The sequence below is a fragment of the Podarcis pityusensis genome, assembly GCF_964106645.2.
Source record: "Podarcis pityusensis genome assembly, chromosome: 15".
Classification (NCBI taxonomy): Eukaryota; Metazoa; Chordata; class Lepidosauria; order Squamata; family Lacertidae; genus Podarcis; species Podarcis pityusensis.
This window is the reverse complement of record NC_138040.1, coordinates 20,823,264-20,837,020: the sequence shown is the minus strand read 5'-3', so window position 1 is coordinate 20,837,020 and position 13,757 is coordinate 20,823,264. Positions and strand designations below refer to the sequence as shown.

The window sequence follows — 13,757 nt, the reverse complement described above, 5'->3', positions numbered from 1 at the left end:
TTATACACACTGCTACCTGTAACCATACTGTTAGAAGAACTTGAGCTTCCCATTCCTGGTTCCTATGAAATGGGGGTGAGCAAACTGCAGGTTCTCCATCCCTGTCCTAAAAACCAGGTGTCTTCCCCAAAACGATCCTAGGAATTGTAGTTTGTTAGGGGTTCTGGGGATTGTAGGTCTGTGAGAGGGAAGCCACAATGGCACAAATCATTTCGGGGGAAGTCATGTGCTTTAAAGGCGCATTGGATGCTCTTTAAAACATAGCATCATGTGTCAAATCAAAAGGTATATAAGGAATGGAAAATATTTAAAGAATACTTAAAAACGTACTGTACGAACAATAAGATACTTGCAGAAATAGGGTGATACTGGCAACCAAGAATTACATAAACAACAGTGGATTATATATCTATATACAAAACACAATAATACGAATCTGCGCAAGGAATACAGATAATACAAGTAGTATAATGAGAATTATTGGAAGTTATATATTTTAATCTGTCATGTAAGTGTAATATATTGTATTTGTTTATGTTTGTTTATCTTTTCTTATTTCATTGTTTCTATTCTTTTGTATTGTTTTCTGTTTTATATGTTATGTAATCCATGTATATTTGTTTATGTGAAAATTAATAAAGATTTTCTTTTAAAAAACAACAACACATAGCATCGTAGAATTGTAGAGTTGGAAGGGATCCTGAGGGTCATCTAGTCCAACCCCCTGCGATGAAGGAATCTTAACTAGGTGATCCATGGCTGATGGCCATCCAAGCACTGCTTAAAAGCCTCCAAGGAAGGAGAGTCACTGCTTCCGGCCCCAAGGGCCTCTGGAGCAGGAGAAAGCAAGCTTGCTCCATGTGACAGCCCTTTAGACTTTAGTTACTGAAAGGGCTGCATGGTGTGGATCTCATATCAGTGTTATGAGAGTGTAAGCAACACATTTCTCTCTCCCCTTTCTCCACACCATGCAGAATTGCAGTGGTAACCAGAAGGATGGAGTTTGCCTTGCATTGCCGGGGGTTTGACTAGATGACCCTGGGGATCCCATCCAACTCTGCCATGCTATGATTATATATCAAGCAACTAAAGAAACAAAAATATGCTTCTGAAACATTTGGGAATCATAGGAACACTCTCCCCACCAGTAGCTTCCAGCAAGAGCTTGCATCTTCCTTAGGAGAGAGGCAGTCCAGAACAAGGGAGGAAAGGCTCAGAGGTCAGGTAGGTTGAAATGTCAGTTGAGTGCCCTATACTACAGGAATGCTTCCTTCCATGTCCCCCACCCTCATGTGCCAGACTAGTGCTAGCATGGCTGGGAGCCAGGTGCCTGCTGATTCCTCCATTTTCTTTGCAGGGTGGGGGCCATTCCCCAACATATACTGTATTTTTCACTCTATAAGACTCACTTTCCCCTCCTAAAAAGTAAGGTGAAATGTGTGTGCGTCTTATGGAGTGAATGCAGGAGGGAGGCTCTGCTCAGCGCTCCCTTTAAAGAGCAGCGTGGAGCGTGTGTGCGGCTCTTGGGGGCTTTTCCTCCTCAGGAAAAAACCCCCAAGAGCCGCACCCACACTCCATGCGCTCTTTAAAGGGAGCGCGGCTCTTGGGGGAGCCTTAGCTGTGTGCAGCCTCTCCCAGGCAGGGGGGGAATTCATGCCGCTGCCTGGAAGAGGCTGCGTTTGGCTATCCCATAAGCCAGGATCCCACTTGCTGTCCTGGCTTCTGGGGTTCAGAATATTTTTTTTTCTTGTTTTCCTCCTCCAAAAACTAGGTGCGTCTTATGGTCTGGTGTGTCTTATAGAGTGAAAAATACGGTACTTTGTTCTGGCTAAATCCCCAGAGAGACGTGACGACCCTCAGGTACTGGGGCAGAGGGAAGGAAGGGGTCCTTGTGAAACACGTTTGGGGAGTCTGTGGCTTCCAGCAAGTGCTTTTCAGAAACATGGCTCCCTCCAACCGGGAAGGCTGAGCACAGCCATCACAGCTAGTTGCCTTTGATAGGCCTCTCCTCCATGCAATTGTCTAGCCCTCTTTGAAAGCCATCCTATCCAAGGTGCTCTTGTGGTGCGTCTGATTCTCCTATGCTTCCTTGTTCCTGCAAGATCCTTTGGTTAACATATATCTGGGCTGGAAAATATTAAAGAATCAGAGGACAAAGCATGCTATCATACCCCACAAGCGTCTCAGAAAATGCTCCCAAGCTGATGGAGAAGAGAGCAGTTAAGTGGTCAGTGGGGCTCCAGGCTGCCATTTCTGGATCCCACCGCAGCTCTTCCATGTTGCCAAAGAAATCAATGTAATAATAATAATAATAATAATTTATTCTCCACCCATCTGGCTGGGTTTCCCCAGCCACTCTGGGGGGGTTTCCAACAAAATATTAAAATACAGTGGTCTGTTAAACATTAAAAGCTTCCCTAAACAGGGCTGCTTTCAGATGTCTTCTAAAAGTCTGGTAGTTGTTCTTCTCTTTGACATCTGGTGGGAGGGTGTTCCACAGGGCAGGTGCCACTACTGAGAAGGCCCTCTGCCTGGTTCCCTGTAACTTGGCTTCTCACAGTGAGGGAACCGCCAGAAGGCCCTCAGTGCTGGACCTCAGTGTCCAGGCAGAACAATGGGGGTGGAGACGCTCCTTCAGGTATACTGGACCGAGGCCGTTTAGGGCTTTAAAGGTCAACACCAACACTTTGAATTGTGCTCGGAAACGTACTGGGAGCCAATGTAGATCTTTCAAGACCGGTGTTATGTGGTCTCGGCAACTGCTCCCAGTCACCAGTCTAGCTGCCGTATTCTGGATTAGTTGTAGTTTCTGGGTCACCTGCAAAGGTAGCCCCACATAGAGCACATTGCAGTAATCCAAGCGAGAGATAACTACAGCATGCACCACTCTGGCGAGACAATCTGCAGGCAGATAGGGTCTCAGCCTGCATACCAGATGGAGCTGGTAAACAGCTGCCCTGGACACAGAATTGACCTGCGCCTCCATGGACAGCTGTGAGTCCAAAATGACTCCCAGGCTGCGCACCTGGTCCTTCAGGGACACAGTTACCCCATTCAGGACCATGGACACAACAGTTTTTTCCTTGCACCTCCTCCCCATGATCCTTTGTGGGGCCTTCTCAGACATACTGTATGTTGTGTCTGAACCAGCAGATCCCACCAAGCCAAGTAATCGAGGACCCAGTCAGAAAAGGAGTGTGCGCAGTCATACCAGAAATAAGCAAAATAACTACTGTAAACAGGTACTAGAAGACACCCCAGAACTGGCCCTATGCCCACTCACACTAGAAAGAGCTCATAACCCACCAACAACATATGATTCAATATGGCTAACTTGACCCAACAAACCCCCTCACCCCCGCACAAACAAATCCCACTTGAGCCAGCCAAAGACGATCAACCACACCCTAGCCCACCTCAACCTCTCTCACCACCAAGGAAACATAACAAGTGAATAGAAAGAGAACTTTCCCAAGTGACGCTGACACAAAACCCCCAAGTATACACTAAATAAAAGAACTTAAGCTTTGCCACCCCAGCCGCTTTCTCCCGTCCCCCGCCGCCGCCCAAGGTCCCGTGCAGGGCTGTATTTCTCTGGAGAGAAGGGTCAACCAAAAGCAAACAGGGTTCAAAACCACTCTTCCTTTAGCAGTTGCCTCAAATATCCCTTACATAAGGAGGCATTTGATGTCACTGTTGGTCTCAGAAACCTCCCCCTGTACCCAGGTGAACTGCTGTGTTTGCATTATAACAACACTTGGCCTTTTAATCTGCCATCCCTGCTGAGAGCCCATCTGAAATGTGGAACTAGACAAGCAAGCCCATTTGCAATAAATGTTATACACAGGCCACGTTCTCACTTCAGCCACGATGCCAAATCACTACTGTGTGAAACATTGATTTTCACACACAAACGGAGCTTCTGTTCCATTACTTAATGCTAATACAAGTGACTGGAATAAAATATGAGCGGAGAGCCAGCCGCTGTGGGAAAGAGACTCTGTTGGGGATGGGGGGGTGGGGTAGATCTGTCTCTTTCTATTATGTTGCTTCGTTCTGATGAGCTGCTTGGTCCTCATTAGACTATACAAAGGGAGAGGAAACCACAGGAGAAATCAGAAAGCACCTCATATTATCATATTAGTATTCCCAACCACAATTCAAAGCTCAATGGTATTTGTTTGGGGCTGTCCCGTTTCATCTTCATAACAGCCCTGCGAGGTAGGTTAGACTTGACTCACCCCATCAGTTTAGAACATAGCATTTCAGCAGTTGCGCCATTATTGTACTATCCTTCAAAGTAGCGTGGGCCTGAGGAGTTTTTTTTTTTGGGGGGGGGGGGAGAATCAGGGACATTGAACTATTCAGATTTGATTTGATTCAAACAAATCCCAAAGCGCTTACAAACAATAAGTAACAGAACAAAACATAATGGAATCCCACAAATGATGTATTTCTAACAGCGCCCAAACAGGCTACTCCCCGCCGCCCAGACAGTCAACCCACACCAGAAAGCTGCCCCTTGGTGATGACATGACCCAGCTCTACATCTGGGCGAAAGGCTATCCCTTGCAACTACCTTTCTCTGGAAAAGGGTTCAAACATATAAATAGCAAGGGTGTCTAGGTTTTGCTTGTAACTTTATAGGAACTGACTTTTGAATACTTAGGCCTTCTTTTCTAACTGTCTGGTGCTAAACAGAAACTCAACAGCCTCTCTTGATAACATCATCCAGCTGGTCAACTCTTCTTTCAGCCGCACCCAGTGAGGTACGAGGTGGGTCTGTGGGGTGGAGTCAATGGCTTTGGGTGGGTCAGGGGTGGGGCCCGACTGCTCTTGCCACCTCGTGGGGCAAAGGATCATCTTATGGAGTATGCAGGAAAGTTTCTCTTGCAAATTCCAAAGATCTCTGTCATAACCTTTTGACACTTGAGGCATATACATTTTAGGACCCTCCCACCAGATTTTTGTGATTGTAAATTGTTTTGAACTGTTTTTAATATTGTGTTTTAATGTTGTAACCCGCCCAAGGACCTTAGGATGAAAGGAGGGCAAATAATAATAATAATAATAATAATAATAATAACATGGAGCAGTGTGGCTATCCCTGTTCTGTAGAGCAGCATTCTTGTCGAGATATGGCAGGTGGCCACTATCCACTCTTTCTGGAAACAACTGAATACATTTTTGTTCCGACAGGCTTTCCCAGCTGGGTAAAGGAGTCTTTGCCAGGAGAGTCTCTCTTGCATTGTTTCGGTTTTGTTTTAAATGTATTGGCTGATTTTTGTGCACACTTTTGAGTTCTTGTTTTGTTTTCACTGAGGCATATGTGTAGAAGGCAACCGAAAATTTGATGGTGATGATAATGTCAAATGGGGGGGGGACCCTCCCCCACGTTTAAAATATTTGGGTTTATTCAACAAAAATCTGTGAAACCAAACTGGTAGCGAAAATACTGAAAGGAGCTGGCAAACTATTTGCCATTTGACCTTCTTAGTAAGCACACAAAATGGCAGTCACGAAGGAAGAAAAGGGAGAAGAAAGAAGAGGCTGTGTATTTTGTCCGTGGGGATTCCTGTCTTGATGCTGCTGGGGAAACAGATCCCTGCTTTTGCTGGGTGCAGGGGCCATTTTAAGCCTCCCAGAATATCCTCACATGCTGGGTTGGTTGATAAGGCCACAGATTTCGAGACAGCTGAACCAGGTTCAGGCTGAGATGTGAGACCCTAGTTCTTTTAAGTGGTTCTTTAGAAGATAAGATCACAAGTGACAAAACAGGCACAGGCTTTATGGGGGTAGAGCAAAAATTCACGAGATGTTCCAGGCACAAGTTTGTGATGGATATGTTTACAATGAGGTCTGTTGATCCCCCGTGGAAAGAAATTGCTTCCACTTCCCAACATACCCTTCAGAATCTACAGATCCTGAGGACCTCAAACAAACTTCTAGGGGCAGCATACCAGTGGTGGACAGGGCCAGAGGCAAAAGTAGGCAGATAAATCCCCCCTCCCTTTATATAGTGGGCTAGTTTCCAAGGGCATATTCCAGGCAGCAGGCAAAAGCACATGACAAGCAATGCAGGGCCAGTAAGGGGTGGGACATGGGAAGAGGTTCAAGGGCCAGACAGTGGCTTAAAGGGCCGTATTCGGCCTCCAAACCTTAAGCATCCCACCGCTGCCTTAAAACAAGTAAGGAAGGTAGTCCACTGATTATCATAAGATGAACTCATCTTGCTCCAAATCTGAAACCCACAGTATGCTGGACGGGTCCAGTGGGTGGCTTTTGACATACCTTGTCTGTCTTCTAAGGAAACCCAAGAGGGCCAAACTACTAAACATATGACACTGCGAAACCTGTGACTGGGTATCTCACCATGTGTGTTTATTATAATGCATTTGTTTCTTCGGGGTTATGGTCTTTAAAATGTGGTGAGTCGTTTGGAGAAGTTCATTGTATAACAAACAAATTACATGTTTAATAGTCGTAGTAGTAATAATAGTAATAATAATAATAGTAATAGCAGCTGCCAGAGACAAAGTTCAGATTCCGTTGGGACTGAGATGCTGGGGAAGTGAGGTTTTCACTGAAGCTGCTATTTTATTGTATTTATTTTTTGGCATTCATTTTCCACCTTTTTCTCCAAGAAGCCCAAGCTGGTGTAAACATGGCTGTCCCTCCCCCTCCTCATTTTGTCTGTAATGCTATTATTATTTTTAAAATCCTGTTTTTAAATAGTGACTGTAAGTTGCTTTCAGAGCTGTCAAACTGCTAAATGTTAGCAAGACAGGGAGAAGCCCATGTTTCTGCTCTTTAAATAACCCTTCCAGGAATATCCAACATGCCTTCATCTCTCAGAACAAACAACCTCTGCTCATAGCAGGCTCTTTCCCCTTCATTCCTTCTCTATGCACTATTATTCCTGGCAATTGGCAATCCAGAGAAAACATATGTATTTTTTCGCTTTCCCGCTCAAAAGAAGAACAACAAGAAGAAGAATTTTGCATTTCCCAAATTGCCAACTTCCACCATTGTTTCTGCAATGCCAGGTCAACCAGAGGTCTCCTACCACCCAAGCACAGGCTTGCGGTCAAAGGTGGAGCTTAGTTTCCAAATGCACAACCACAGAGCCGTGGCTAATTGCCTAATAAGCCTTTGGCTTATTAATGATGACTAATAGCTGGTGCCCCCTTGTCGGTTCTTGCTGCTTAGAAGTGCTGTGCCTATGGTGAGGCTGTCTCATTCTTTCTGCATTGCCCATACAAATCCCAGTGGTAGGAAGGAAGGGTCAGTGGCGACAGAGGCACATGCAGAGCTAGCACAAACATTGTGGTAAATTAGGGCAGATGCTTGGGATATCGATATTTCAGGGGAGCCTACCTTGGCTCTGCAAATATCCTGGAAAAAGAACGAGTGCCTACTTTTTAGAAGGAGGTGTAGAGAGGCAGCTTAGCATTAGTTGATGGGGGGGGTATCCCCTGCATTTGGAAAGTGGAGGAACAGCAGCAAGATATTTATGATCCTCACCAACCATCTAGAGAAGAGACTCAGGGCCCCAAAGAAGGAAGTCTGGGGCTGAATCTCCCAACTTTCTAAAAGTACATTTAAAGCCCTTGTATACAACTTTTAACAGTCCTGGCTCTCTCTCTCTCTCTCCCCACAAAGTATCATGGGAACTGTAGTTTGTTAAGGATGCTAAGAGTTGTTATAAGACCTCTCACCCAAAGAGGCTGGTTATTGCTAGTTCATACCCCATTAGTGTCAGGTGGCAGGATCTACTGCACCCCACTTTGCAGGGAATTAAATATACAGTGTGAATTCCTGTGGATCACATGTGTGGATGAACAACCAAAGAACCAGCTGCGTGTCTAGTTTCAAAATGTGGGGTTTGCACACAGAAAGCCCCAGCAGAGTCTAAAATCAAGTCGCAACTTGTGCATTATGAGAATAGGCTGTTAAACCTGCTTAGATACCCTGTTCAGTCCGCTGAAACAGTACCCTCTTAGCACTGAACAGATCACACACTGTTAAGTAAGTTTAAAATGCTTTCTTTACAGATTCAAAGGTCTGATATATGCATTGTTCCATGCAGCTGGAAGGAGAACACAGGCAAAATACTATTGGGTAGAAAATACAGTTCCAAACAAAGGCTCTAAGTTTGGGAGCAAGCTCACACTCATCCGCCTTTGTTGGTTACATGGTGCAGAGAGAGAAAGAACAGGGGAGGGAGATTGACTTCCTTTCTTCCAGGGTGAGGGGCGTGTGATAAACACTTTGCCAACCCTTTCCTCTGAAGGAGATGGAGTGTGATCCAGCCAGGCCTCGGAGGACTTACACTATGATCTTAACCCCTTCATGCAGTAACTAGCACTCATGCATAGTTATGTTTGACTGCAATTTCCCACACACTCCTCTTCTGCTCCCTGTGTAGAAACCAAGAGGGCTGCCAAAGGATAGAAGCCCCTTTCCTTCAGGCTTTGCTCTTGCTCTTCGTCCCTGCTTGTGGGCTGCCCAGAGGCATCGGCTTGGCCACTATGGGAAACAGATGCTGCACTAAATGGGCTTTTGTTCTGACCCAGCAGCCAGGCTCTTCTTATGACCAAATTAAAAATGGAGATGGAAAAACAGTATGTCAGTGAGCTCTGGATTTGGGTGAAGGCAAAACTTTAACAATGTGCTTACAGCAGCAAAAAAAAACCTCGGCCGACCTTGGGCTCACGTTGCAGTTGCTATTCTGAAAAACACAAGGTCAAGATTCACTATCAGTTACTGTTAAGGGTGAATTAAACAGTGGGGTTGTACAGAGTTTTATAGCTGCCGGAGGATGGTGCTTTGAAAGTTTGAGCAAGAATCTGTCGAATGATCTAAGACCTAGATTTAAATCTTGTCACCCATCCCTGCTGCACCAGGGCAGGAAAAGGATATTCCCACACCCTATCCCCATTTTCTGGAAGTTTGGTGGTATGTCCAAAATCAGGTCAGCAGTCTCGAGCCAAATAATCCCTTTTTATTTTCCATCTTTTGAACTTTCAGATACGCTGCCCTAAATAGATAATTTGATTTCTGCCGGTTTTATTTAACACAGCTGCATTTTTCATTGGCCATTTTTAGCGTGTTTTATTGTTAGCGTATTTTAATCTTTTAATGCAAGCCACTTTGGTAACGTGGCTTAACAGCGGGACATACGCAGCTAGGAATAAATGTGGTTATTAATAACACGTAAGCTTGTCTGCCTGCAATTCCTCAGTTCCTATTAGGTCTGGGGAGGGGGCTATCAGGTGCCGCAATTAAACACTTGTGTGAGTCGTCATAGGCACTAAGGAATAGCATGTGGACGGGTGAGCAGTCTGGCAGAGAAGCCTCCTTCCTTCAGGCTCAGCAGAGTCATATAGCAGGATGATACTAAGGGGAAGAGCTGTAGCTCAGTGGTAGAGCACCTGCTTTGCATGCAGAAGGTCCCAGGTTCAATCCCCAGCATCTCTAGGTTAGGGCTTGGGGAGACTTCTGGTTAGAAACTCCTGAGTACCATTGCTGCCAATCAGTGTGGACCACAGATCTTCAGCCAGTGGGTTGGGAAGTACAGGTGGGTCGTGCAGCAATCCAAGATGGGTCACAGCAAAGCCACTGCTGCCATGTTGGACCCCAGCTAAGGCTGACCAAACCAAAGGACACTGCGTGCGGTGTCTGGGCTATAAAATTTTACCATTTTTATCAATTATTTGTGCTATTAAATTTAAATCAAAAGTGAATACAGTGGTATCTCAGGATGTGAATGGGATCCGTTCCGGAGCTCCGTTTGCATCCCAAACAGAACGTAAGACGTGACAGTGCGTCTGCGCATGCGCGTGATGTCATTTTGACCATCTGCGCATGCGCGAGCAGCGAAACCCGGAAGTAACGCGCTCTGTTACTTCCGGGTCGCCGTGGAGCGCAACCTGAAAATACTTACCCTGAAGCATATTTATCCCGAGGTATGACTATATGTGAAAGTGGGTCTCATGGTACAGGTTGGGAATCAGAGATGGGTCTGGGGCCTGGACCAGTTGAATACCACTGGTGTAGACAGTACTGACCTAGCTAGATTAATGGTCCGACTCTGACACAGTATAAGGCAGTTTCCTGTGTTCTTATGGGGAAATGGTGTTCCCTTTTCTTAATCTGCAAGCTCCCATCAGTGTCCACCCTTAGCTCTGTGAAATTCTGGAAACAGCACACTTAAAATTATGATGAGGCCAGCTTATATACAGAGGGGGGCAGGCAACCCTACTGAGAAGCCTTCCTGTGACTGGATGCCCTGTGGCGAGGAAGGAGCCAAACACTATCTCTCACACATGGACACAAACACAAACTGAGTGTCTGTTTCACTGCTGCGTGCACCTAGCCCTCTCCTCTTCGCCTTCAAAGTCTTGGCAACGTGGTGTGGATAACAAGCACTCCCCTCGCCCTGAAAGCTGAGCTCAAAGCAACAAGGGATAGGAAAATAAAGCTCACAGGGGGTTATTTGGGTTGGCCATTCTACCGTTCTCTCTGCACAAGGCATTGGCAGAGCCATAAGCCAAAACTCCCTAGGGGTTCATTTGCTATAGACACTCCTATAAATACCTCTTATGACAAGCAAACCAGACTCAATGGCATTGGAAGGAGCCACCTTGATATCATGATGCAGCCACCTTCAGTCTTTTCTGAATAGCTTGCAAAGTCTTCAACTGCTCCAGACCGACCTCTGACTCCCAACCTGCAACATGAAACTGTCACATATTCATTTTTGTTTTATACTTAACAGCGCTGATAAGGCACATTATTAATCCTAAAAAGGAAATTCACAAAGCAATATACATAGCTCCGCTTTAGCATTCACACTACAAATGAAAACCCGTGATTTTTACACTTGATCTTAATCAAAAAGCTAAGCTATTGAAAACCAGTGGTTTATTATTATTTCCAAAGGACATTTTTGATGAGACTCCTGGGCAAGTTAATTCTTCCAGATTTCATTCCATTGAGGGGTGATATCAGGTTAACTTGCAACTCATTGCATAAGGCTAAACTTTTATTATTATTATTTTTTATTTTGAATGTCAGTGTTGTTGAGGAGCCTTGCTCAGAAAGATGCCAAATGGCAGCAGGTGGGTGATGGTTTTGCTTGCCAATTCTGGGTATTCTTTAGTAACTGAAATCCAAATCTTTGGAAAATGGTAGTTGCTGAAATTACACTTTTAAGGTCGTGTCACAGGAGAGCTCAAGGAATCATTTCTGCAACTCATGTTAATTCCAGGTAACTCTATGTCCTGTGAATGATGACTGTACACATACCCTCTCATGCAAATTTGATTTTTAGCTTGTGTTCTTGTACCAGGGAAGGATCCTGTGCTGAGCTCTGTGTGTGTTTGTGTGTGGTGGAGTAGATTTCAGCCTGAGAAGGATTTCTTGCTCTTTCTTTTTTGAAGAACAGAAGATACTTCTGCATTCTATAATCTGCAGTGAACTCTTACGTCTTCTCGTCTCCAGTATCCTTCCATTCTGGGAGAAACGTAAAAATCCAAAGACATGGCGCATGCATGCACACATACATAATTTTATTTGTATGCTCCCTTTCCATAGTTCAAACCATGCTCAAGGCAGCTTGCAACATGGCAAAAATACATAACTGCAACATAACAAAAATAGTCATAAACAATAAATAAAACATTTAAAAACATGCAACCAAACTGAAAAGTTTCCACATAAATCACTAAATCTAAAATTAAACACCCCCTCCACTAAACAATACCCCAGCCCAAGAGTCTGTTCAGCAGCCTCAGCTTTTGTAGCTGAAGTCAATCAGGGCCTCACCCAGGCCAGGTAGAAAAGGCCTACAAGGCAAGGAGCAGGTCTCCCAGGCCTCACAGCTAAATTGGTGCAGCCACCGAAAAGGCCCTTTCACTTGTGGCTATGTGACTAACTCCCCCTGCCGATGGAAGTCAGAGAAGGGTCTCATCTGAAAATTTTAATACGCACACAGCTATCCCTGGGGACAAGGGACAAGGCAGCTTTCTGGAAGGCTGGGTAAAAGCAAAAAGACAGCGAAGGTAATTGATTCCGAAATTTGATTCTGCCAGTTTAAAACAAGGCTGTTTGCTTGACCTCTTCAGCACAACATGCCAAGATAACATTTGGATCTCACGTGTTAAACCTCTGTAATGACCGAAGGCCTTCTCCTGCGAAAATAAAGCCACAAAAATGGTCGGGGGGGGGGGGTCAGGCCACAGTGTTTCGTTCCGCTTAATGCAGCAGCCATCTCGATGCTTCTCTGTTTCCTTTATGCTTCTCTGTTTCCTTTATGCTAGCTCTTAAAAATCTAGAAGCAGGACTGTGACTTTCAGCGATGGAGCCCTGTCTGTGGAATTCTCTCCCCAGGGAGGTACTCCTGGCGATAGCATTAGCAAGTTTTAGGCGCCAGGCAAAGAGGTTCCTGTTTAGCCAGGAATTTGGCATTTAATTAGGATCATATGGCACGATGATCTTTCTTGTTACAGTGTTCGTCTTTTTGTAGGGCAAGGTAGGAATTGTCTTTCTCTCTAATACTTCATGGTGAATACTTTTAGTAAACAATACTGGTTTTTATGATTGTTTACACTTGTGAAAGTGTATGTTTCCTTGGCTTTTAGCAACTGTAAGCCACTTCATGACAATTTATGTAGTAGATGATTAATAAATGTAATAAATAATGACAATGCGATGGAAGTCACCACCTCTGGTGCTTTTAAAGAATGTGGCTCCAGTAGCTTTGTGGAGAAGAGGGAATTTTAGCAGGCAGGTTTGTCCTGATAAAAGGCATCTATGACCTTTGGAAACTTCCTCTGCTATAAAAGCATCAAAGAAATGGGGGGGGGGGAGAGAAACTGCTCCTCCTTTTTGCATCTGGTCACTCTATCTATCTGTCTATCTATCTATGCCAAATTAACATTCTGCACACAGAACAGCTGGATTCTGCGACCTGTAACAATGGATGCAATTTCAGCAAGTTGCAAAACTTCCATCGAACTTTGAACAATTAATTCTGCCCTCCTGGTGTCTCATTTGTTTTGCTTTTTTATGCTCTGCGCTCTTGATGACATTGGGCGATGACATATGCGATCCTGCTTTCAATATTGTTTGGGGGCAAAAGTTTTGGGGCAGAAACCTGCTGTTTCATTTCCAATCAATGCATGTCCTGTAACTTCTTGCTGTAATCCTGTAACTTTTTTTTTTTACACCAATGTTGCAGAGATGTGTGCGTTTTGTCTTGCTATGGTGCAAGAGTGACCCTCCAAGATCACAATAATGCAGTGACATCGGGGAAGCATTGCAGAACAACCAAGAAAGCAGAATAGCATGTGGAGATTGCAGTACAAATCCACCACTAATGCACTATTACTGTGCCAATGAAAAAAACGACAAAAGAAAAACACCAGTCTGAAGGGGGTCCTGTGCTTCTAAAATTTCAAATTCACCCCCTTCCCAGCTACTGGTAACTATAATTTAGACACATTTTACTGGATCCTGAGATTTCAGAATGCATTGCTAACTCACTTCTAAGCATATTTTTGCATCCATAAGGACTAGAAACTTGTTTTTTTTAATAAAGAAATGAACAGTGAGATTTTCAGGATGTACTTTTTCTTCAGCCTGCTCCAGACCACGCTCCCCTTCCACTTTATGTAATCCTAAGGCCCTAAGCTATATCAACAACCCTGAATATATGCTCTAACACATACAGTGGTATCTTGGGTTACAGACGA

General features: G+C 44.6%; 1 long non-coding RNA gene across 1 annotated transcript; it reads left to right on the top strand.

Moving 5' to 3' along the window:
* The first annotated feature begins 2,927 nt into the window (after positions 1 to 2,927).
* LOC308464696 lies at positions 2,928 to 13,616 on the top strand. The gene is made up of 2 exons (XR_013980130.1): positions 2,928 to 4,769; positions 13,244 to 13,616. It is a non-coding gene; the product is annotated as an uncharacterized lncRNA (long non-coding RNA).
* The last annotated feature ends 141 nt before the right edge of the window (positions 13,617 to 13,757 follow it).